At 41.8% G+C, this 22,453-nt stretch overlaps 1 protein-coding gene across 14 annotated transcripts in view; it reads right to left on the reverse strand.

The window, feature by feature from the left end:
* Positions 1–22,453, reverse strand: part of FOXP1 (forkhead box P1) — a 387,258-nt gene that overhangs the window by 302,898 nt on the left and 61,907 nt on the right. The window contains exon 1 of one of the 14 annotated variants that reach the window (XM_057422847.1): positions 9,760–10,700. The exons of the other annotated variants lie outside the window; for them this stretch is intronic. The gene's annotated coding sequence lies outside the window, so the exon portion shown is untranslated. Of the gene's footprint in view, positions 1–9,759; positions 10,701–22,453 lie in introns of those variants that run through there. 14 annotated transcript variants of the gene reach the window in all.

Here is a 22,453-nt window from a genome sequence, read left to right on the forward strand (position 1 = left end):
GGGTGTTTTGCAGACATGGCCAAGCACGTACCACCACCTGCTTCGAGGTTGGGAACCCCACAGCACACCACAGTGCAACCAGGCATCTTCCTGCCCAAGGGAATGCATCCCAAAACACAGACTATATGGGTTCACACCTTGCTCTCTCTGAACTTTTATGACCTGCTATATCTATACGTTGTGTTGGGTGTACATATTTCTTTTGCATGTCTGTTCATACATAGAGGAAAACCTCAAGTAGCATGCATTCACTCTTAATGTAAAATAAATACTAAATTTTTCAAAGCAAATCTGAAATATCAGCTGTGGAGACCTTCTTGGATGCACCACCATTTTCACTGGCACATGATTTCCAGTTCCAAGTCACAGCTCTATAGATTACATTTCCCTGGGACTCAGTCCTACATCTCTGCGTTCTACAGTCCATACAGCTTCTGTCCTACATATACCTAGCCCCCTCATTTTATTTTTTACTATTTCCCTGGGTGCATTCCTGTTGCAGCATATTACAAGTACAAACGTTTTTGGGTTGTTTTACCAACTTAGTTACCAGCTAGTACCAGGTTAAGCCAAGAGGTAGACAGCAGGGCAGACATCCCAGCCTTGACTCCTGGCTGGCATAAATCAGCACAGCTTCACCAACTGCAGGAGAATTAAGGAACTGTGTCATCTTATACCTGCTAAAGATCTGACCCTGTTCATCTGATTTGTCTCAAGATAGTCACTACAGTCAAAATGTAAGAAGAATAAATTAGCATGGATTAAGCCTGGGAAAACCTGCTGAGGAAACTTGACTGTGTTATAGTACACGTACTATTGTTAACTTCATTCAGTTATAATTGTGCAGGCTTAGGAAGTCAGATGGTCTAAATACCATTAATTAATAGGATCAGACTTAGACCTGAATATAAGGGGGGGTGGGGGGGAGAGATAAACCACCTTTCTGTTTAAGAACCAACTTCTTATAAATTTATAGTGGTTGACTCAAGAAACAGCACATTCTTCTGCCAAAACATCTGCCTCCTTCAGGAGAGCTGACTTCATCCACCACCGGTGGAAGGCCTCTGTCTGCCTTATTCTCACAGCGTATTTGGCTGCCAACACTACACGAAGGAACTATTTATGCTCCATAAAAAGCTTGGACACAGTCTGGAATACAGGCAGAAATGAGAGAGCTAAATCAAGCTAATTATTTTGAGACCTTCCAACTAGAAACATTATTACAACAAATTCCACGTGTTTGTCTCAACTTCTGCACCTTGCAAAGGATTTCCACTCAGTGTGTTCAAAAAGGCCACCATATGGAAACAATTACAGCATACAAGCTTAAACTGACGGACTTCCACCAATGCAAGGACAGCTGACCCATCTTTATGGGCATTTTAAATGATTTATGTCTAACTTGAATGCAAGCTGCTCTACTTGACATCTCTGACCCAAAGCATACTGAGGTTTATGCTGGGTTTCTTTAACATTCAGACCCTGTAAAGTGAATGTGATCTACACTGTTATATGATGAGCTCCTCTCCATCAGCCACCAACTTAGGGCTCCACCAATCCCTACTTCTAACCCTGTGCCAAAAAAAATACCTATTTTTATCTTCCCTGAGGCTTTTGTGTAGCCAAGCTCACTATTTTACCACCTCTCCTGCAGGACACCTAGTGAAGAACCAGAAAGAGCTGGTGATAAAGCGGTTGGGAAGGGTAAGGCTTCACCTTCATCCAACTAACAGCATGACCATGGCTCCCACACAAGAAGGAGTGCTCATTGCTCCTCCTGAGGAAAGGACAAAAGAAGCCTTAATGCTTGCTCTTTACTTGCGTCAACTCATTTGCCAAAAATGCCTTCTGGGAGCAAACACAAATCAATGCCTGTGCCCGATCCTTAAACAGGCTTGAGGGACATAGGGAGAGCCGAGCTGCTAGGGAAAGCTGAGCCTAACTAGGACCAAAAAGTAAATCCTTTCAGGAGCAAGCAGGGAGGGATTTCATTCTTTAGCTCAGCAGTTTCCATAAATGATGAGTTAAAGCCACCCCACAAAAGTACTCCACTCCACCTTACCTGCTCAAGCCCTCAAACTCAGATGGATCCTGTCAGAAAGCAGATAAGGGCTGCCCATTTAATTTGGAATCAATTTCTTGTAAACAGCTGAGACCAAGTGACCAAGGAGGCACTCAGGACTTGCTGCCTGTATCTTCAAAGAAATGACGTTGGTGACCACAAGCTAATCCACCCCAAGCATGAGCTTGACTTAAAGTGATCTGAATCACTAATTTTAATCATGCTTTATATCAGAAAGCAGGAAACATGGTTTAAATTATTGATTTCAATCTCAGTTTACATTTGTACTTTTATATTTATTTTCTTAAAGGAACATTGATTGCAACTGGTTAGCAACTTAATAAAATACAACCTTTTCATCAAGCTTAACTATTCTCCCTGCTAAACAAGAGAACAGGTTATTCTCACATTCATCTGTATCCCTAAGTTTTAGCTTATGACTATATTAGAAATCATGACTTTCTATTAGCTGCTAATTTTGTTATTCATATCAATATTCATTTGGTTGAAAAGTGGAACTGCAACCAAATGAAAAAAAAAACACATTGTTATCTATTAAATGAAAGTTACTTAAATATGCTGGGTACAGAATAAGTTTATGCATTTATGCATGTAAAACACTTGCTGAACACGGGCTGTTACAAGAAAACTGAATATATTAGGATCTCAGCAGTACTAGATCTCATTCCCTCACACCTTTATTTTATTCCTGGATTGGAAAAGGAAAAAAAGGGTTCCTCTTTTCAGCTCCATACTCCAGTTTTTTTTATTAGATCACCAAAGGAATTACTGAAACCAACTGTTCAGCCTCATCCCAATAAAAACTGTGGCCAAACTCTTCATCTACAGAAGAGGTCATTAGTAGCCAAATCAATCTTCACAAGTGCTGACGTAACTGGTTAGGTCTTTGGGATAACTTTCTTTAAAATGTCAACAGAAAAGCTTATTTTATTATTATTGTGTCTTTTAAAACATAATGTATTTGTCACAGGTTTCAGTAGTACTATTTTGAAATCATATTTTAGAAATATTTTTAAATGAAGCTTCACAGAATTTATATAAAAGTAATATTTAAAAACCTTTTAAGACTCACCCATTTTGTCCTGCTTATTTAACCTGCAGTTCTGAATACCTTAACACTGCCTAAATATTAAGCAGGACATAATTAGTACAGTCAATAAAATGAAAAAAAAAAAAAACAAAGGGGGAGCAGAGGAGGAAAAACTCAGCTTCTTTATTAAACTTTCAGAAGATCCTAAAACTCAGGAGATCATTCAAAAATAAAAAAGCTGGTTTAGTATCTTAGGTTCCGAGTTCTTGGTTCTGTGCTGCTGGGTTTGCTGCAGAGGGCAATGTGAGCTGTGGCAGCCCTGTCCACAGCCAGAGAAGGTGCTGCCATTGAGGTAAAATCAACCAGAAAGCCCACAAGTAAAAAAGCCACGAGACACATTCCTCCTCCTGAAGAAACACCAGGGTTTACTCAGTTACTTTTAACTGAGGATTGAGCTGGACAAGGGCATTATTTGCAGGGGAGACAGGAATGAAAGGGGACAGGCAGCACTTTTGCAGACTTCTGCATCAGCTCTGAAAAGGCCCCAGCATCCTTACCCCATCCTCACAGCCCACAATACCCACACACAGCCCCCCAAAAACCAACTCCTTGCAACAGGCTGCTGTGAAACCCTATTAAAAAAAAAAAGAAAAAAAAAAGGCAGCTAGAGGGGGAAAGTGAGGGGGAGGAAGAAAAGAAAGTCGCTCTATTGACTACAGCATCTCTACCACACATAATTCAAAGACTATAGCCAGTATGAATTGGGGGGTAGGAGGGAGAAGGGATCTTTTTTTATCCTTTTCCTTCAAAGAAACTCATCAGAAATAAACTGCTATTCAATTAGGCAAATCCTCAGCACATTTACTTTCAGCAAACCTAAATAATAACAAAATAACCCAAAATACCATGAAGGAATGATAAATAGAACATGTGGTAAATAAAAGTTTAAGAAATCCCTGGAGAGTTACTATCAACACTGAACAGTGAATTCTTTCTTGAAGAATTTACAAATCCAGACTCTTACTAGATGATTTCAAAACCAGTAATTAAAATCTGCACAGTAAGAACCATTTGGGTATTTCCTTAGGACTTCAGACAATAATATAGAAATACGACCTAAACACGCATGTGAGCTTAATCAAGAAGGACTTAAATGGAAGAACATGCAGCTCACAGGCAACTAGTTCAGAAGATATAAATACATACTGTTCTTTAAATACTCCTTTAAATACAATTTCATAAGTTTAGACTTCATGGTAATGCGAGATCCCAATTTGACAGTCTTGCACACACCCCACACTAACTCCCAATAAAATACACATAGAGAAAAGTATTTGTGTTCCTGGTTAAAGCAAGATTAACAGATTAAGCCCTTTTCCAAAAAAAGGCAATTTAAAACAGAAGAAAGGGCTTGTAATAAGGAGGCCATTTTACTGTTTATATTATAATTCTAAGTGTATGGATGTAGCATAAAGCTATGATTATTTTCCTGTGGTCATAATATATGTGATTTAGAGTATGTTTAGGGAAAATGTTAACTGAGACAGAGGTCCGTAAATGGATGCAGAATTTGGGCAAAAAAACGCAGCACACTTCTGCTAACCCACACCCAATCTTCTGTGCAACTTTACTTACTGTTCATAGTTCACTGCAAATGAGGGAAGCTGTCTCTAATGCCATACAGATTTGGCTATCAGCTGTCCTATGCAAATTTGACTCTAATTACGTATGCATTACTGAGCTATGAAATAAGTCAGTGTGTTGTGGTATGTGAATACACATCCCGCTCTTGTTTTTGAGCATAATAGTTTTCAGTGTCTGACGAGTGTTCATATCCTGTGGACTTTTCCTTTTTATTTTTTTTCCTTTTCCTTTCTATCCTGGGGACTTTTCCTCCCCCACTTCTTCCCCCCCCCCCCCCCCAAATGAGACACCTCCTTTTCTAATTAAAAAAATAAGGCAAAATTCATTTGTTTAGACCTGCTATAGCAATATAAATTTCAGCCAGAGAGAGATCTGAAGTAAAAAACAAAGACTCCTCTATTGTGTAATGAATTAGTTTAAAAAAAGTTGAATAAACAAACAACTACCCAAAACATTTTGCTGAGCTAATTATATACTAAGCAAGAAGTAATTTTATCCTTATACCCACATTTTATGTTTTGGGCTCTTCTATTTCATGTCCCTTGACACCTCCTCCAATAATCCATCTACTTTATATTGGAAAGCCTCACATGAATAAAACTTTATGGCACTACAGGCATTTAGCCTTCCACTGACATTCCTGGCCTGTTCAATTCTGCAATTCAATCAAAATCAAATCTCAAAATCCTCTTGTCAGCCAGCGCTGCTTTCATATGCCCGAGCCCTGTGTAAGGATAACTGCATCCAATCTTTCCCCCAAGCAGTGCTTATATTGTTTTATTACAGTTCAATGAGTGGAGTTCAAAATTACATGCAGCTGCCTACTACTGTGGTCTGTCTGTGTTACGCATGGACACAAGTATTGCCCACCAGGCTTGAAATCATTCACTTACTGGTCTGGCAAGAGAGACTGTGAGCACTTCACTGTACAGAGGAACATCCTGCCTGGTAGATCTAAAGAGGGTGATGTTAGCAGATCAGTCCCTTTATAAAGGGATTGCGAAAGCCCTATGAAATGCAACTCAAATGTGCTCGATGTTAAGCATGTGGCTACTGCACATAAAAGCAAAGATAAACCTCAATATGCACTACTCATTCTCAGAAAGCTTGTGAGGGAAGATAAAGGACTGGGGAATAAAAGGCATCTCACAGAGTTTTTATGTGTGTTTTAAATGATGAAGCTTCATTTAGGCAATTTTTATCTCCCCCTTGCAACCCCCCCAAATCTTTGCACTGAAACAAAAGGACAAAACACAAAACTAATTAAATACAATTTAATCACATGAACAATGCAGCGACTCCAAATCCAACAGCTTAAAAAACTCCTGCTAACACTAGCTCCTGTACAGCCTGGATAGATGGAGAGATAGCATCAAAACTGGGCAGGATTTCCATCCCACGCTCGCTGGGAGCTGGAGGTAAAGACAGCATCAAGAGGCTCCCTCCTGTGCTACGACCAGGGCTGGGAAGCAGCAACAGCCATGAACCAGTGGGAAGGGGCCCACACACACATACTGGCCAGCCAGGCACTAGCAAGCTTGCCCAAATTCCCCATGGATGGCAGCAGTATCCTCCTCAGCACATGGGGAATTCTTCCAGCAGCACAAGCAATCCAACAGTCCCACAGGTTAATGTATCTCCTGTCACGTTAGTGTTTAGCTATCATTTTCACTTGGCTTTCCATCAGCATTTCACAGTATTACAATAGTGACCAAAATCAAAAGGGAAAAAAAAAAAAGCACCTTTTATCAAAGGCTATTCATCAAGTATTCTACCGTGACTAAATTCTGTAAGACTAGCAACTGAGAAAACAGAGGCAACACATAGTTAGACATCCTGCCGAGAAAAAGCTCTCTTTGAGATGAACCCCATTACCTTTCAACACACAGGTCTAGGAACCAAGCTAACCACACAACAAACCGCTGACCTATGACAGCGGCACTAAACTGCTTGTCCACGAATCAAGGCTTCATTTCTTTTTAAAGAAGATAGAGAGGAGAAAAAAAACACACTTAGCTGCTGTGCAACTGTCCACGTGCTGGTTAGGCAGAGGCAAACCCAGTCATGAGGCTGTCCAGCAGCTGAGCTTTTAATAGCCTTCATTCAAAAGTAGCTTGGATTACCACATGTGTATTATACGTGGGTCTATTAACCTATTTCTACACCTATTTATACAAAGCCTGGACAAGGAAATCTGGAAATTAGACAGCAGTGACTGATCCTGGACTCACTGACTGTCACTTCTTCAGTACAGAGGCACAGCCCACAAGATGCAGCTTTGAGTTTCCACTCCGCCATGTGTTTGGGGCAGGCCAGTCGTGTCACCTTTATGCCTACTGTACAATGACAGATTTAGGAACATTTTTACCAAAACCTAGGGTGCCAGGATCACACACGTTTCAGTCAAAGCCACTGAAAACTTCTTTCTGCACAAGACTAATGCCTCTCCATAAGAGACGGAGCGAGTTATGGGAGTGCCAAAGCCCTGGAGAAGCTCCTGCACAGCCCCAGACAGCAGCCCTGTCCCCAGATGCCTCGCGTACTCGGAGTGAGCACAGAAATCCCTCAGAGAAAAATACAACTTCCCTCTGTTAGGGCTACCAACAGCCATGAGTACCAAAACCTCCATCAGACTGCAGACCAGGCTTCACAGCTCCACGCACAGCTCTTCTGTGGCCAGGACACAAGGCTTTGGACTAAAACTTGCAGTTTGAGGGGTATTCTGCAGCCAGTATCACAGCTCCCAGGGTACTGCACATGTACCAGGACATGGGGGTCTCTGGGCCCTCCCAAGGACCAAATTTAGCTGTTGAAGGGCAAACAAAACATAAGCAGGCACTCAGTGGAGGGACGCAGTTCAGGAACAGCAGATACTGTCCCTGTCAATATGCAATGACATATCAACATTACAGAATCCAAAACAGAGGCAAACCACTCGGGCATGTGCTGGGGCTAGGAGGGGGAAAACTGTCTCGCTCCACATGCACACTTGTAGGAAGTGACAAAGTATCACGTCTGCCTGCCATCCGAAATATATTCGACAGCCTATAGATAGCAAACCAACGAGATTCATCTATCTCGAGCCCCAGCACACGCACGCAGTCATTCATGGTGACTTCGCACCCGCAGCTTCACTGTAAAGGCAAAGGGAGGAGAGAGGCAAGCAAGGAGCTGCAGTTCCCAACCGTCCCCTTTATCACCACCATCACAGTATTTACTGTAACACATGTGACTTAGTGAAGCCCTAGATTAATTAAATGAACTCCTCCATTAATCAATCAATCAATCCAGCACAGAGCAGTTGAAATATTGAATTACTTAAGAGCAGCATCTTTATATAGAACTTTTAAAGGTCTGCTCTGGAGGACCTTATCCCTGATAATTAAATTCAGCCTCACATGGAAAGGAGCATAAGAAACCCAGAGGAGGCCCTGAGGCTGTGAGAGCAGAAGCACAGGCAGCCCTGAGCAGGCACATCCCAGGGTTCAAGGGAAATGCCAGCTACTTCCTTGGGAAACACTGCCCCATCCGAGGGGTCAGTGAGCTTCTAGGGAAGCAAACATCCCCCTAGACACTAACAGTGAAAGTTCCCACATGTTCAACCAGACCACTAATTAATTAATTAGGAAAACTAAACTAAGGATTGCTCAATCCTCAGGAATAGCTCACATCCAGCTGGTAGAGCTGAAACAGGGGCAAGGAGGAAAGCAGGGCCATGCACTCGTGCTCTGGGAATACCTGAATGCATACATAATAGTTGCAGAACCTGTAAAGTCAGTAAAGGTTATCTGATTTTATATATGGGGAAATGTAGGCAGAGAGAGTTGAAACACGTTGTTCCAAGATGTGCAGAGCACCGGTGAAAATGTCAGTAATAAGAACACCAATCTCCCATCACCCTGAAAGCCAAGCACACAAACTGCTAATAGGATCAATTTTGTCATCGGTGGGTCCACTTGAACCAGTATATTGGGACACTGAAATAGGAGAAATGAGTTGTACACTTCTTTCCATCTGCATTTCAGTTTGGAAGAGACTGTGCCCATCAACAGGAGAAAGGACAACAGGAAAAAACAAAACAAATCTATTTCATGCATTTAATCATCCAAATTACTGAAAAATCCCCATCATCAGAATTTTTCCACATTGCACGAGAACTGCTGTTTCTCTCAGACAATAAAAAATAAAGCTTCACAACGCTCCCCCTCAAAAAAACAGACCTACAATATCTGGCAAAACTAACTAACCCTGGTATGTCTTCCCCTACTCCCAGCAAATATTTATATTTTAGCTATTTTTGCTGCAAGAGTGTGACTGAAGTGGTTATAACCTCTTGTGTGCTTGCTTTGCTGCCTCTAGCCTTTCCCACCACCACTACATACACTGCCCTGAGTAGGGTTCTCAGTGAAATGCATGGATTACCCCAACTGCTCCTCCCAGATACAAACAGAACAGAGTAACAGCCTTGAGATCCTGTGATACAACAGAGCATACAGGACCCAGAATCAAACAGAAATGCAGCAATATGAACACATGCTTCAGTGCTCAAAAGTCACTATTTTTTTTTTTGGCAAAGACAATACAGGAAAAAAAAACCCTTATTACAAGCCCTAAATGTAGGATGGCACAGCATGCTAACATATTGCTGTACATCCCTCACAGAACTGCATCCAAGGCTATATTAAAATAACGTTAAGGTTGCAAAAACTAGGCAACAAAGTTGGCAACATCAACATGCAGTCTTGATTTACACCTTTGGATGAGTATTACGATCAAGCCTTAGCTTACACAATTGTATTTTTCTCTGGGACTTCCATTTACATGCAGTTATTAAGCATTTCTTTTCACTCCTCTAAAATCTTTACTCCCAGTATCACACACTACTTACTTAGCACACACTATCCAAACCCAAAGCTGAATGCAGCATTACAAGCTCCTCTTGACCATATCCCCAGTTCCCTCATTACAATATCAGAAATGATATTAATGAAAGTCTCCTCACCTCTGCTTACAAAGAAGCTTGGTGGCATCACAACCATCCCACGGGCATGAAACTGAGACAAAGTGAAATGGAGGCTACTGACAACTGCTGGTTTGAGTTACCCAATAACTTAAGACACCAATCTGAGCCCACCAGTGCTCACAGTCTTTATGGATACTAACAACCCCTGTGCTACTACAAACAGCCCCAACTGGCCTCAGCTGTGGCTGCAAACCCCAGCTCACTTTACAAAACTGGCCTCAGGTGGCTCTCAGTGAGCACAAAGAAATGAGGAACAGTGAAGCATGTGGCAAGCTTGGAGCACTTGGGTTTGGGTGACACACCAAAGTCCAAACAAGGCTCTTTGGGAACAAAAAGATAAACAACCCACCAAAACTACATGATCATGTCAAGAGAGTTTCACAATGTGTAACAGCCCAGAGGCTCAGCTGGTGCAGCCCATGCCACCTTAGCTCTGTCATTTCCCAAACCATGTGCCAGACTGGACCATCCCGAAGGTTGTTTTCACATACACCTGTTTTTAATATACATAATTTCTTGAGCATTTTTTTACTCTAAGAATAGAGAATTGAAACAGCAACAAGAAACAGCTATAGCCAAAGGGTGTAGTAAGGAGACAACACGACGCAGCTTTTGGTCACAAGTCACGAGCACCAGAGCTACCACCATAACCACCCACTGCACCATGCTGCTGGGTGGTTCAGGCAGCTCTGGTGGCACAGCAGGGTGCAGGCATCAACCCCACATTCTGAAGATAAATCACTCCAACAGCTGTAAGTCTGAGGCTCCCCTGTGGTGGGACCATAAGGAGTACTCCAGTATCCTCAAGCAAGCTGAAATGCTTTGATGACTCCAGGGACTCCAAAACAAAACTGGGGCTCAGTGAGACACCAGGAACTTCCACTGCTCCTTGGGGTACCTGCTACCACCTTCAAATACCTGCTGCTAAGGTAGGTGCAACTCCACTGCAGAAGTCTTGATATCTGCCAGAAATCTTCCTGACAGCAAGACCTTTCCCTTTACACTGCAGGGGCTCACACAGGGTGCTGCTGAGACCACAGCACCCCACATGGCACCCCATGAGGAGGACGCTGAGGCACTGTGGGACTCATCCTCCCCCACTGCAGCTCAGCAGGACCCTTCATGCTCGGCACAGTGCCATACGGCTGCCCTGGCTTCCCCTCGCTAGTGACAACTCCTGCACACACCGCCTGCACGGAGACACTACAGCTCTGTTAAAAATACTTACACACACACACATCCATACGTTAAAAAAAAGAGGTATTCTTTATGTGGTAACAAGCTGTGCTGTCATTCCTGGCCATTATGTGCCTGCCCAAGTTGCTGAAGACACTTGGTGAGATCAACGGGTGCTCTCAGAAGACTCACCATACTCGCAGCAGCTCCATTTCTGACCCCTCTAAATACTGGAGAAGGTCACGGGTGTTGTTCAAAAAAGTGGTGTATCTCAGTTCTGCTAAGGGTATTTCTTGTGCTGGAGAAGGGGCTGCACTAATACACAGAGACTGTCAAGTATCCCATTTTTACCCTCTATGGTGTTCTTCATCCTCCCGAGAAATCTGCACTTTCTTCTCTTTCAAACACTCCCATGAAAAGCATTTACAGTCAATACACAGTCTTATTAGCACCTGGTATATATTCTTTTTTTAAAAGCATGTGATTCGCTTTTCCAAAGCATGCATTTACTTTGACTTCCCTCTTACAGAAACAGTACATGAGTGTTGCCATTTTATATCACAGACTTCTACAGCCCGGTACATTTCTGTAACAGGTTATTAAAACAAAAATGCAATTTAAATAAATCAGCAAAAAAATCAGTTGAGAAAAGCTTGCACTGCTGTTGCTGTGACTGAAGAGAATGGTGAAAGCCAAGAGGAAGGAGTTAACCTTTGTTGAAACAGCATCAAACAGTCGCTGCTGCTTCAGCTATTGCTATACCGGGACTTGCTGCAGCAAAGAGCATCCCCCGGTAACAGAAGAGCATCACCTACATACTCGTAATTCTCCAAGGGTCAAACCTAAAGCACTGCCCTTTAAATGTGGGTAACAACCAACATCAGGTACACAAGAAAATCTGGTAGGTTGAACAGGAAACTACAGAGAACTATTTCTGAAATGTAAATGAGACTCTGCTACTTTCATTTCATTACTGCTGCAGCACTGTGCTGAGATGAAGTTTCCATCTGTGATTTTCAGGACAGGATATCAGCCATTTCAGACAGCATCCGTTGGAAACTAGAGAGGCAAGTTACAATTATTTGGTTTATAAAAACATTTAAACTCTATTTGGTCCTCCCTCAGACAGAGCTTAGGGGCTTTGGGGGAACAACCTCACAGCCAACATGCAGCTTTATCCCACCATCCCTTATTTTACTATTTAAGAACAACTTGTACTAACTTACAATCTGAAGTGGACTAAATACTTCAAAGCACAGTTTTGACAAGGCCATGCTAAATATGAGTCTTCTATTACTCCTTTGAATATTCTTGACTACAGCAAGCTAAACAGTTTGTGGTATCATGCCTCAAGGTTTTGAAGACAGGAAAACATTTTCAAATCCCTCACTGAAATTCAGGGACCCCTGGATTACCTGGGACACTTTTTGTCACTATGCAAGAGACAGCACATCCAGCAAAATTATTGCAAACACTTGTTTATTTTTTAACAACCTTTTTACCATCAGTTGCACAAATTTATCAGCAAAAAATGCTGAAGTCCATGATGGTGCAATTAAGGCTTTGATTACATGATGACAGCAAATCGATTTTAAAGCAGATTATATCAACAGTTGGGCAAAAGGAGAGGCAGACATTATGGAAATCAGACCCTTTAACATCTTTAAGTTTCCATAACCCCAGAGACCATCTATAATTCACCCTCTTTTATTCCAGATGGTCTCACAATAAAACCCCTACGTTATCACATTTTCGTGGCCCATGCTAACACATTTCCTATGACATGATGTTGATATGTGTTAAAAACCAAAATAATTAATATATATATATATATATATATCTCCAAATTGCAACTCTTGCCCCACTAAGGTAATAGTTGCACCACATACATTTTTAAAGAATCCTAGGATACAACACATCACTTACTTCCACTGGACAGGTAGTGCCTGGTGAAGGCAAGCAGAATTACACATAAGTATTTAGGATTTGGCTTCAGACTCTGCATGAAGGCAGGAACAGGGAACTATTGTGCTGCCTTTTTTCTCACAGCAGATCTCAACTAGCTTTGGCTATGGATCCGGCACCGCCAGCCAATTTCAAGAGAAAAAAGAAAGAGCCTCCGACCCTTTCCTTTCTCTCCCTTTTTGTAATCTCTTGCAGGCACAACCGCTCCAGCAAGCAGCTCCCCTACCAGCCCAATATTTACACTAAACCACTAAAGGACTTTCTATTATAATGCTATCTCATTGATACAAGATTACTCCTGAACCACATCAAACCCCGCAATACTGTGAAAGGCACAAACGCCGTCTCAAGAAAGAGGCAAAGAGTGGATTATTTCAGTCTCGTTATTTCAACGGCACTTTTGAGATTTATGTAAAAAGTAATGCAATGCTACAGTAAGTGTTTCTCCCCTGGGGGCACCTTAGTGTCTATATGGATTAAACGTACACACGTAAACACTTGTGATAGCTGATTATATTTCTGAAAACACCCGATTCCTACCATTTCTTAATCCTCCAAAATAAAAACACTTCAAAACCAGATTTCCAGATAATGATCAATTTCATATCATGTCTTTGAATACCTGAGAATCAAAAAGTGTTAAAAACTCCTGCCTCTTTCAACTCTTTTTTACAAGAGACGCACGGATGTAAAAAGCCCAACAGAACACAGCACTTGCCATCTCCTCTGGTTGTAAAGAACATGAAAGGGTAACCAGACGTTTTTATTCAAATGAAATTATACTAATTTTTTTATCTTCCTCTTTTTCTTCAGCATGTAAAAACCCCACCCTATAACGAACACAAGCTTAAAGCAATCTCTTCCAATGGACCATTTTACTTATGCTACAATTTCTTACCCAAATTACACAGGTATAATTATTTTGACACTGTAATGAAAAGAAAATGGGATTTGGGCACTGTGGGTTTATCTAATAACACTATTTCTTGCCAGACTTCACAGCACTGACAATCACAAAGAGCCCTGTCCATTCCAATAGGAAATATTTGATTTTACTGTAGGAACATTATTTATTTTCACCAACTTGCTATTATCGGAAAGGATATGATAGCTGAATAATAAAAATGAAATCAAGAAATTCTGGTGTTTCAAGGCTTTATTTTTTTCTGCTCTCACTTTTGACATTTTCTTCCCCTGGAGAGACAAGATAAAGTGCTGTCATAAATGGGTGACTTTTCTTGTCAAATGACAGATTTGATTCTCCATGGCAACCACAAATCAAGGTGCTAGTCTGAATTAAAGCTTCTCTTAAAAGGCGTCTTTATGTTTATAAAATGAATTTAAATTAAATGGGTATTAGGTACAGTTTTTTACCTCCATTTATTTATTGACTAAGGAGCTCTGTACTGCATGGAACATATTTGCATTTTAAGGAAAGACAACATATTGTACTGGCAGATGCACAAACAAAGCAAGTTACAAGGTCATGCTACATATACTAGTTTACAGTACTATGAATGGTATACAGATGGACAGCAAGCAGTTAAGAGGTACTTGAATATTGGAAAAAGCACAAAAATTACCTACAGAGTAACAGATGAAGGAAATCTCTCCTCATTTCGTAACACTGCTTTCTTCCACACACTGTTAATAGAGAGTCATGTAATTGTCACAAACAGAATGCCAAAAGGGAAAAAAAAAACTAAAAAAATCAGATGCTTCAGCCTCTGCCCTTATGCAATCTTACTATAGAGCATCATACACTTACAAATGGTTGTTACCATGACTTTCAAATACCCGAATTTACCCCAGATTTCTAACTTCAACTGCTCTAAAAATTCCCTTTCTTGAGGTCACAACAAATCTGAATTTCTTTATTCAGCAGATGAGTCAGTGGAGCCTCCTAGTTCCACAATTAACCTACCTTATTGCCTCTTCTTTTAAAAAGCCTAAACCCGTGAGAACCTAAATTGCGCTGTCACACTCTCCTCGTTCGGTTTCCCCAAAGAGATGGGAAATTTCTTTGCACCAAACATGAGATTGAAATTTTTAACACACAGGTAAAGACAAATATATATATTTACACACGTTCACAATAAAGTAAATACTTCCAGGAATTCAGACAGCACTGTAAGAAGATCAAAATACTGCAGGTTTGTCAGCGGATTCTCTCAGTTACTAGTCAAGTGGCTCCACACTCACTGCCCTTGTAAGCTCTGCCAAATTTGATTTTAAGCTTCCTGAAGTTAAAGAAGGTTTATACAGTATTAACAGCAGATCTTCTCACACACTTCTCAGGTTATTACACAGCCTTTTATCCAAAATCACAATTTTAAGCAGTGAAGGAAGGCTTCGGTTCAGCTTCATGGACAGAGATGGACAGAAGATGTCTTCATCCCGCCGCCAGGCTTTCTGCTTCACTTCACCGCTGCTGCCCGGTTTCTTCCAGAGAAGGTGGAATAAAAGGGTGCTGGCAACCTATAAACCTCCTTACACCATGGGTGTGTGCAGGATCTGGCCCCTGCACCAGCAGCTTGGGGACAGCCTCCACCTTGCTGCCGCAGAGCAGCTCAGACACAGGGTCCCCACACGGCTGACCATGCATTGAATCTCCAATTTACTGGCACCTGTGTGTAACCCAGAAATCTACCCATCTCATACTGGCAGCTTTTTGACCCCAATACCCTAACCTTAAGAATTAGGGGGCAAGAATGGCCAGGCCTCTCTGAATCAGCATGTAAACATTCACTACATAAAAATCAAAGGACACTTTGCTAATGTACTACTGTCTAAGCAACAGCCTCATTAAAAATAAGACTAATCTGTAACAGAAACGTGCATTTTATGGGGTAAGCAACTGAATTTCTTACATTTTTATTGTGAGAAAAGAAAAAGAAAACGAGTCAACCTATTTCACTCACACTGTAACCTGATCACAATGTTTATACATGCCCATCACCACGCTATATAAATTAAGTCCCAAGAAAAGGTTTGAGAAAATAAAATATGGTTAACTTCAAACAACACCTTCAGCTCAACTCCTGAAAATCCTTGGCACTTCTTGCTACACACTTCTGGACATGCTGGAGGTTAAGAGGCAGCCTCCTCAAGGTCTGAATACTGTGCTTTTAGGAAAAAAATCCCCAAATTACTACTATGCACAGGGATAGCTACACATGGAAAATACTCTCGCCCAAGACTGTTGCACAAGCTGGATGCTGCACAGTAGATGCTGGAAGCATTTTCTGCTAACGCAAGGGATGGAGGGTGAAGTCTACACCTCATGCTTACATTTTCTCTCCATCAGCAGCATTAAGGTGCAACAAACAGGTAGAGGATTAAGGTAATACCTTCTGTCTCTCCAGAATACAGGGTGGTTTTCTAGGCCTTTGGTGCCAGCTGACAGCATGGGTTTGCTGGATGAGTGGGTGAAGGAGAAAGAACAAGCAAAACAAAAGCTTGCAGCAGCTAAAATTGCTCCTGAAATTCTATTTCAGAAATGGGCAGCCAGAGAGCCTTGTGCCACGGCAGCGGCTGGGACAAGCTGCAGTCACATCAGCAGCAGTTCTTCACTTCAGCTCCAGATATTTCAAGCATTAATGTGTCATGGGCAGAAAAACCCTGCAAGTGCATGAATTTGGGTCACTTCATCTTTCTGGGGGATCACAGTGGTGCTGAGGCTGCAACAAAAACTCCTAGGAGCACTGGGGTGTTTTCCAGTGCAGAGTAACTCCAGATGCAAACATGCAGTTGTTGAAACAGAGATGCAGAAGGAGACAACTGGCTTAGATGCAGTAGGAAAAGACATTTTTTTTCCTCTCCAAGGTGGTCTCAACCACTCATTTAGTGGGAATACAGGACTTTGATTAGCAAACGCCTGAAATTTAAACTGGGGTAAATTGATGATGTTAAATCTTCCTTGTGCACTCAGAAGGCACTTCTGAGCTGGCTTTTGGCAAAAACATTAAACCTTCTCCTTAATTTTGGGGAAGCAGCACAGCTCACCTTTCGTATTATTTCTAATGCGTGGCATTTCATTTTATTGAACATGAGCTCAGTGCTGGCGACAGCCATAAATTTTACTACTTTAATAGTGTATGTTACCTGACGTTTCCTAACACTGAGCTTTGGGATTTGAGACTGACCAGTCTTGACAGAGATGGATAGTTTGCATGAGAGTTATAAAGGGAAGCAGAGGCTTCAGTGATATTTTAAGCAGGAAAACTATGCAGCATACTTTAAAAAGTAAAAAGACAACCAGGAAAATCTTTGGTTAGTAATCACAGTCAGGAAATGCCAGCAAATGTTTTGAGATGCTAGCTGAAAATTTGAAAGATGTTAAAAGCCAGCTTTGCTACCTTTAGCAGTGAACTATAAAGCTAATCACATATACTTTTGGGGTCCTTAACATGGACCAGATGGAACTACACCACATATAAATAAAAAACATTCTCTAGTTTGTGGGCTGGTTTGAATTTTATTTCATTGGATAAATGTGGAAGACAAAGTTACCACGTAGATTTTAGTCTGAGTAAACCGTGAAGCAATTAACAGGGGTTCAAAGATACATTTTCATCCCCCAGATACCCTACTGCATTCTAGATTTCACATGGCAGTTACTGCAAATGAAAAAGGGACACTGTCAACTTGAGAACTCGCCATGTTCACACCAACTAGGTGGGAGCAAGCTCAGGTGCCAAACCTGCTCCCGAGTCCACACAGGGGGGGGCTCCAGCTACGTCCTACTGAATTCTTTATTTTGTTAGAAATAACACTAATTAATCTGGGGAAACTTGATAACAAAGTATGGAGATAGTAGGTGCAAACCTCCAAGGTAAATAAACTAAGGAGAATAATCTTGACTCTCTTTTTAAGTTATAAAATTATTTACTTGTTCTGATCTGAACAAACATAAAAGAACACCTCTCCCAGGCTCCAGGCATTGTTACCATCAATTAACTAACAATTCCATAAACAATAAAAGTATTACAAAAACAGCAGCACATCCCCACCTACGCATTAGCACCAGTCAGCAAAAAAACCCAACAAAAAACTACAAAGAACACTTCCTACTCCTTGAATTCCCAAAGGAAACTCCACCCCAGCTGCTGCAATCAAAAGTACAGACTTAACAAAGTGCCTGCAAGGTTAAGTGGCAATTTTAGGTGTTACTTGTGTAAAACAATTTCAGACACAAGGGTGAATGTAAGCTGAGAACTCCTTGAATACAGACTCTTCTTCAAATGATGATTTCTTGCAGAGCTTGTGTTCTCTGCTTCAAGATGCTGAAAGGTGAATGGGTTTACATGGAAAAAAGGAAAAAAGAAAACCTAACCCTGCATCACTGACCTACCCCAGCAACAGAAGTTCCCTTGCACCAGGTACAGACGTTTTCAGCAGAGGGCTGTGATCACCTCTCCCATCACTTGCTGCAGAGAGAAAAAGTGGGAAAAGGGGATTCCAGCCTGCTTTCTGCCCTCCTCTCTCCCACAAGTCCACACTTGAGTCTTCCCACTGATTTCTCAACTGTGTTCTCAAGTTTCTGTGGGTCAACACGGCACCAACTTGGCACCCTTACAACTCCAATGAAATCCAGGGAGTCACGCAAATGTAGCTGAATATACAATGTCTTCTTTTCTGATTCACTGTGAATAGGCAGAAGCCACTTTAGCCAGGATGGTGAAGATCTTAATCCTGAACTTTGGAGTGTGTTCTTTTAAAAAACACTCCCAACTTCTTAGTGCCTCTCAGTTCCCCCAAGGATGACTCAAAGATCCCCAAGCACACCATTGCCACAAGCAGAGTCATTGCTCCTGCTCTGAAGTTAGACAAGCACTAAATCAAGCCAATGCCAGCAACATGCAGAAATGCAGGCTGATATAAATTATGCAAACATACCGTAAAACTGGAAAATGGATGTTTTAAAGTACAACATCATTGCTCAGCTGAAAGCAAGCTGAGGCCCCACCTGGTAGCTCTCCTCTCAAGCATCTTTCCTGTATCAAAGTTAGTAACTCTTTGCCACCAAAAAATACACTATGGGAAAATTCAGGAGTCCCCTGGGAGTTAATGTGGTACATTCAGAGAACCAATTCAGTCTTTAAAACTGTGAAGTGCAAGGATTTTAATCCTGGTTTAAGTGCAAGTTTCAATACAAACTAAACGTTGAACCCTTCCAGGATTCCTTTCTAAGAATAAGTGATCCAGAGGAGGATCTCCTTCAACGTGTATGTAATAACGCAGTAAAAAGTAATTATTACGCCAGAGGAGGGCAATTTATAAGAAGCAAGTGTGGGGAATAATTATTTACCTTCATAACAAGCACATTTTTCTTGGTTCCTGTGCCATAAATGTAACTTTCTCCCAACAACAACTTCTTAAAAAGATGTTTGTCAACTTCTGTCATTCACAGATACACAACAAAGAAAAATGTATATCTTTTTAATGAGATGCACAGCCAAGGATGGTTGTCAGCATCATAGCACTGCTGTTGTGACATGTATTTCATTTTACTCAATACATAGTGGGAAAGCTGTTTAATCCAGCAGTCCAAGCGACGTCCAAATAGGCATTAATAATGCGGTGAATAACTGATCATCATAAGATGGTTTTCAGCGAGATAAGGGTATTTCCCTCCCCCTTTTAAAAATATCCTCCTAGTTAGAAAACAGAGGAAGAAGTCAAGACTGTTGCCTGGTACCTCCTGCAATGGACAAACATCTGCAAGTGCCAACCTGCTCACTGCCGAGCCCATCCTGTGTGCTGTGGATTTCAGCGCTACATCAACAGATTGCAGCAGCACAGCAGGTGGAGCGGGGGGCGAGGGGAGAACCAATTAATGTGGATCGTGTTCCCCATTTCTCAAGGTAGATGGCAAATTCTGTTTCACAGACGTACAAATTCGCTTACAAAACCCACTGCATAATACAAAGACATCTGTGTTTACCAAAGTAATCGTTATTGTTTAATGCTGATTTTTTACACCATTTAACAAATAACTTTAGCTCTGATGAACATGGTGATTTTCATGACAGACTTAAAAGGAAAAAAGTTCCTAAGAAATTAGGAGCTGCTAACACATGCTAAGTATTGAGACAAGCATCACAGATCAAGGGCACCACTTTGACCTCGCATATTCTCACCCTGTACATGCTCAGACAGCACGGCCCAACCGGGTTTTATTTGGTGGCTTGCTGCTTTGCATCAGAACTTGAAGCAATCCTTGCACTGCTTCCTGCACCTAACTTTGTGGCCACGCACAACAAGGGCAGGCAGCACCATGTCCAATACCACGAGCAACCACGGGACTAAAACACCACTGTTTTGGGACTGACCCCTGCATCCACCCAGAGCCACAAAGAGCTTGGTACAATGGACCTGCCTCCTGGACCAGACCCACCACCATCACAGCTATGGGGAGTTTCCCATCACTACTCCTGCATTGCCACTTAAAGCCTTCATCTGTGCCCCTCTGCAGCTCTGCGGCACAGGCAGGCAGGCACGGCTGACATGTGAGGATGGGGGAGTTCGGAGGAGGAGTGAGCCGAGTCGAGACTCCGCTACATGTTCAGTGATTATAAGATTAGTGTGTTTTTATTTAAAGTATTATCCGTTAACATCCCGTATTACAGAAATAGCACAACAGTATCGACAGACTGTCAATATTAATAGGAGTGTCTAATGTTATATCAATACTAATTTAATTTGTTATCTGCAGGCTGCAGGGCCTTTCTGAAGAAACAGAGGAACACGAATGAGAAAGCCAAAGCAGTGACATAACAGGAAAACAAGCCATTCCTTCAGCTTCTCCATCATACAGTGGCACCCTGCTGTTTAACAGTTATCCTTGCTTCTTCTTTTGAGAAAATCCACTGACAACAAAACCCTCTTAGCTTTTTCCAATATCTCCAGAACCTCTACGCTCTCTTTCTTTTTGGCTAAAAAACATCTTTGCAGAACAGCATTTTTCCCGACTACGTACACCCAAAACCTGTAAAATCAGTGTATCGGACAACAGCAATTACAGGTCAGACGAGTAACTCACCCTTATGACATAGTGTTGATTCACAAAGGAGAATTTCTAGACCAGCAAATGACCCAAATCTGTACAGACCGTAAGGGCCACATGAAAAAAACACGTTCTTCACATGCAAAATCTGTATTTTTAGGCTAAAACTTTTTGAAGACTTGTATTTTAGTAAGTGTCCCCAAGAGTACACACGTTGGGAAGCCTGCCTAAAGCAGCAGATGCTACAAGGTGGGAATAAGCCCTTGTCCCTATGGGGAGATGCTTGGCACAACCAGGATCAGTGCACCACTTCTGTGTTTCCCATCACTACTAATGTACTTTAAAGAGAGAGGAAGGCAGGTCCACAGTGACAAGTGAACAAAGTAACTAATTATGTAAACATTCATTATCAAAAATATTTAAATATCCTGGTTTGCATTTTCTTTTTGTGGCAGAACGAGCAGCATCTAAGGACTCAGAGTTATCATCTAAGAAGTGAGTAAAAGAGGAAACTGCCTAAAATGAAGACACACTGTTAAAGAAGAATATTTCTCTTGCTTTAGCACACCAATGATCCCAGCTGTACTCGCTACAAAGCATTAAGTGGGAATGCAGGGGAAAATACTCTTCTCCTTAAATACATTTTAAGTAAGTGATTTATGGTTTTCAAGCTGTGAAGGAGAGAAGTGGAAAAGAAGGTACTGGGGTAGGAAATTGGCCTGCCTCATGACACTCCATGATGTGTGACCAGTTCCCACAAACAGGTGAATCCTCCTTCCCTCACTAATGAGCCTGCAGGTTTGCCTGTTCTCCCTGCCCAGCCTGAGCCCTCTGCAGCACAGCAAGGCATAAGAAGCCCACCCCACTACCAACCATACCCTCACCACTTGACATCACCATGCCAAATTCCCAAGAGTAATGATACCCAAAGCTCTCTTGAAAATACCTCAAGAGCGTACTGAGTGCAGGCTGGGTGTGTGACAGACCCTCTGCACTCCCCGATGCTGGGCTGTACCACCATGGATGGTGGCATCCTCCAAACTCCACATTAGAACGAGTCAAAGAAATGTTTAAAATGGAGGTGGGGAAAAAAAAACACCTTTTATACTGCACTTAAAATGCTGACACCTCTTTCCTAACCTGTCTGTGCCCTCCCAACAAGGTCTTCTTGCCAGATTCACAGAAATTTCCACTCACACAAAATTCCACCTTTAAACAGATCTTTGCTGGTACCCATGCCTGTTGCAGTCACACAGATTAACATTAATTGGTGGTTGCAAAGAAGCCATGTCTGTCAGACTGCTTCCCAGAATGACAGAAAGAAGGAAGGAAGGCAGAAAACCAGGGAGAACAGCCTGTAGCCTTTGAAAACCAGGGGACTGCGTTGCTGAACAAATCACTTCCAGGCAGTTGGGGATGGAGCCAGAAAAGTATCTTTGAAAGAAAGAAAAACCACCAGCGAGGAAGCAACAAGCAAGCAATGGAAAGGGAAAAAACTGCACCACAGGGAAGTTAATCCACGAG

The sequence above is a fragment of the Pezoporus wallicus genome, unplaced genomic scaffold (assembly GCF_028554395.1).
Source record: "Pezoporus wallicus isolate ANWC-B61680 ecotype Strahan unplaced genomic scaffold, APGP_CSIRO_Pwel_v1 contig_7073, whole genome shotgun sequence".
In the NCBI taxonomy this organism is placed as follows: Eukaryota; Metazoa; Chordata; class Aves; order Psittaciformes; family Psittacidae; genus Pezoporus; species Pezoporus wallicus.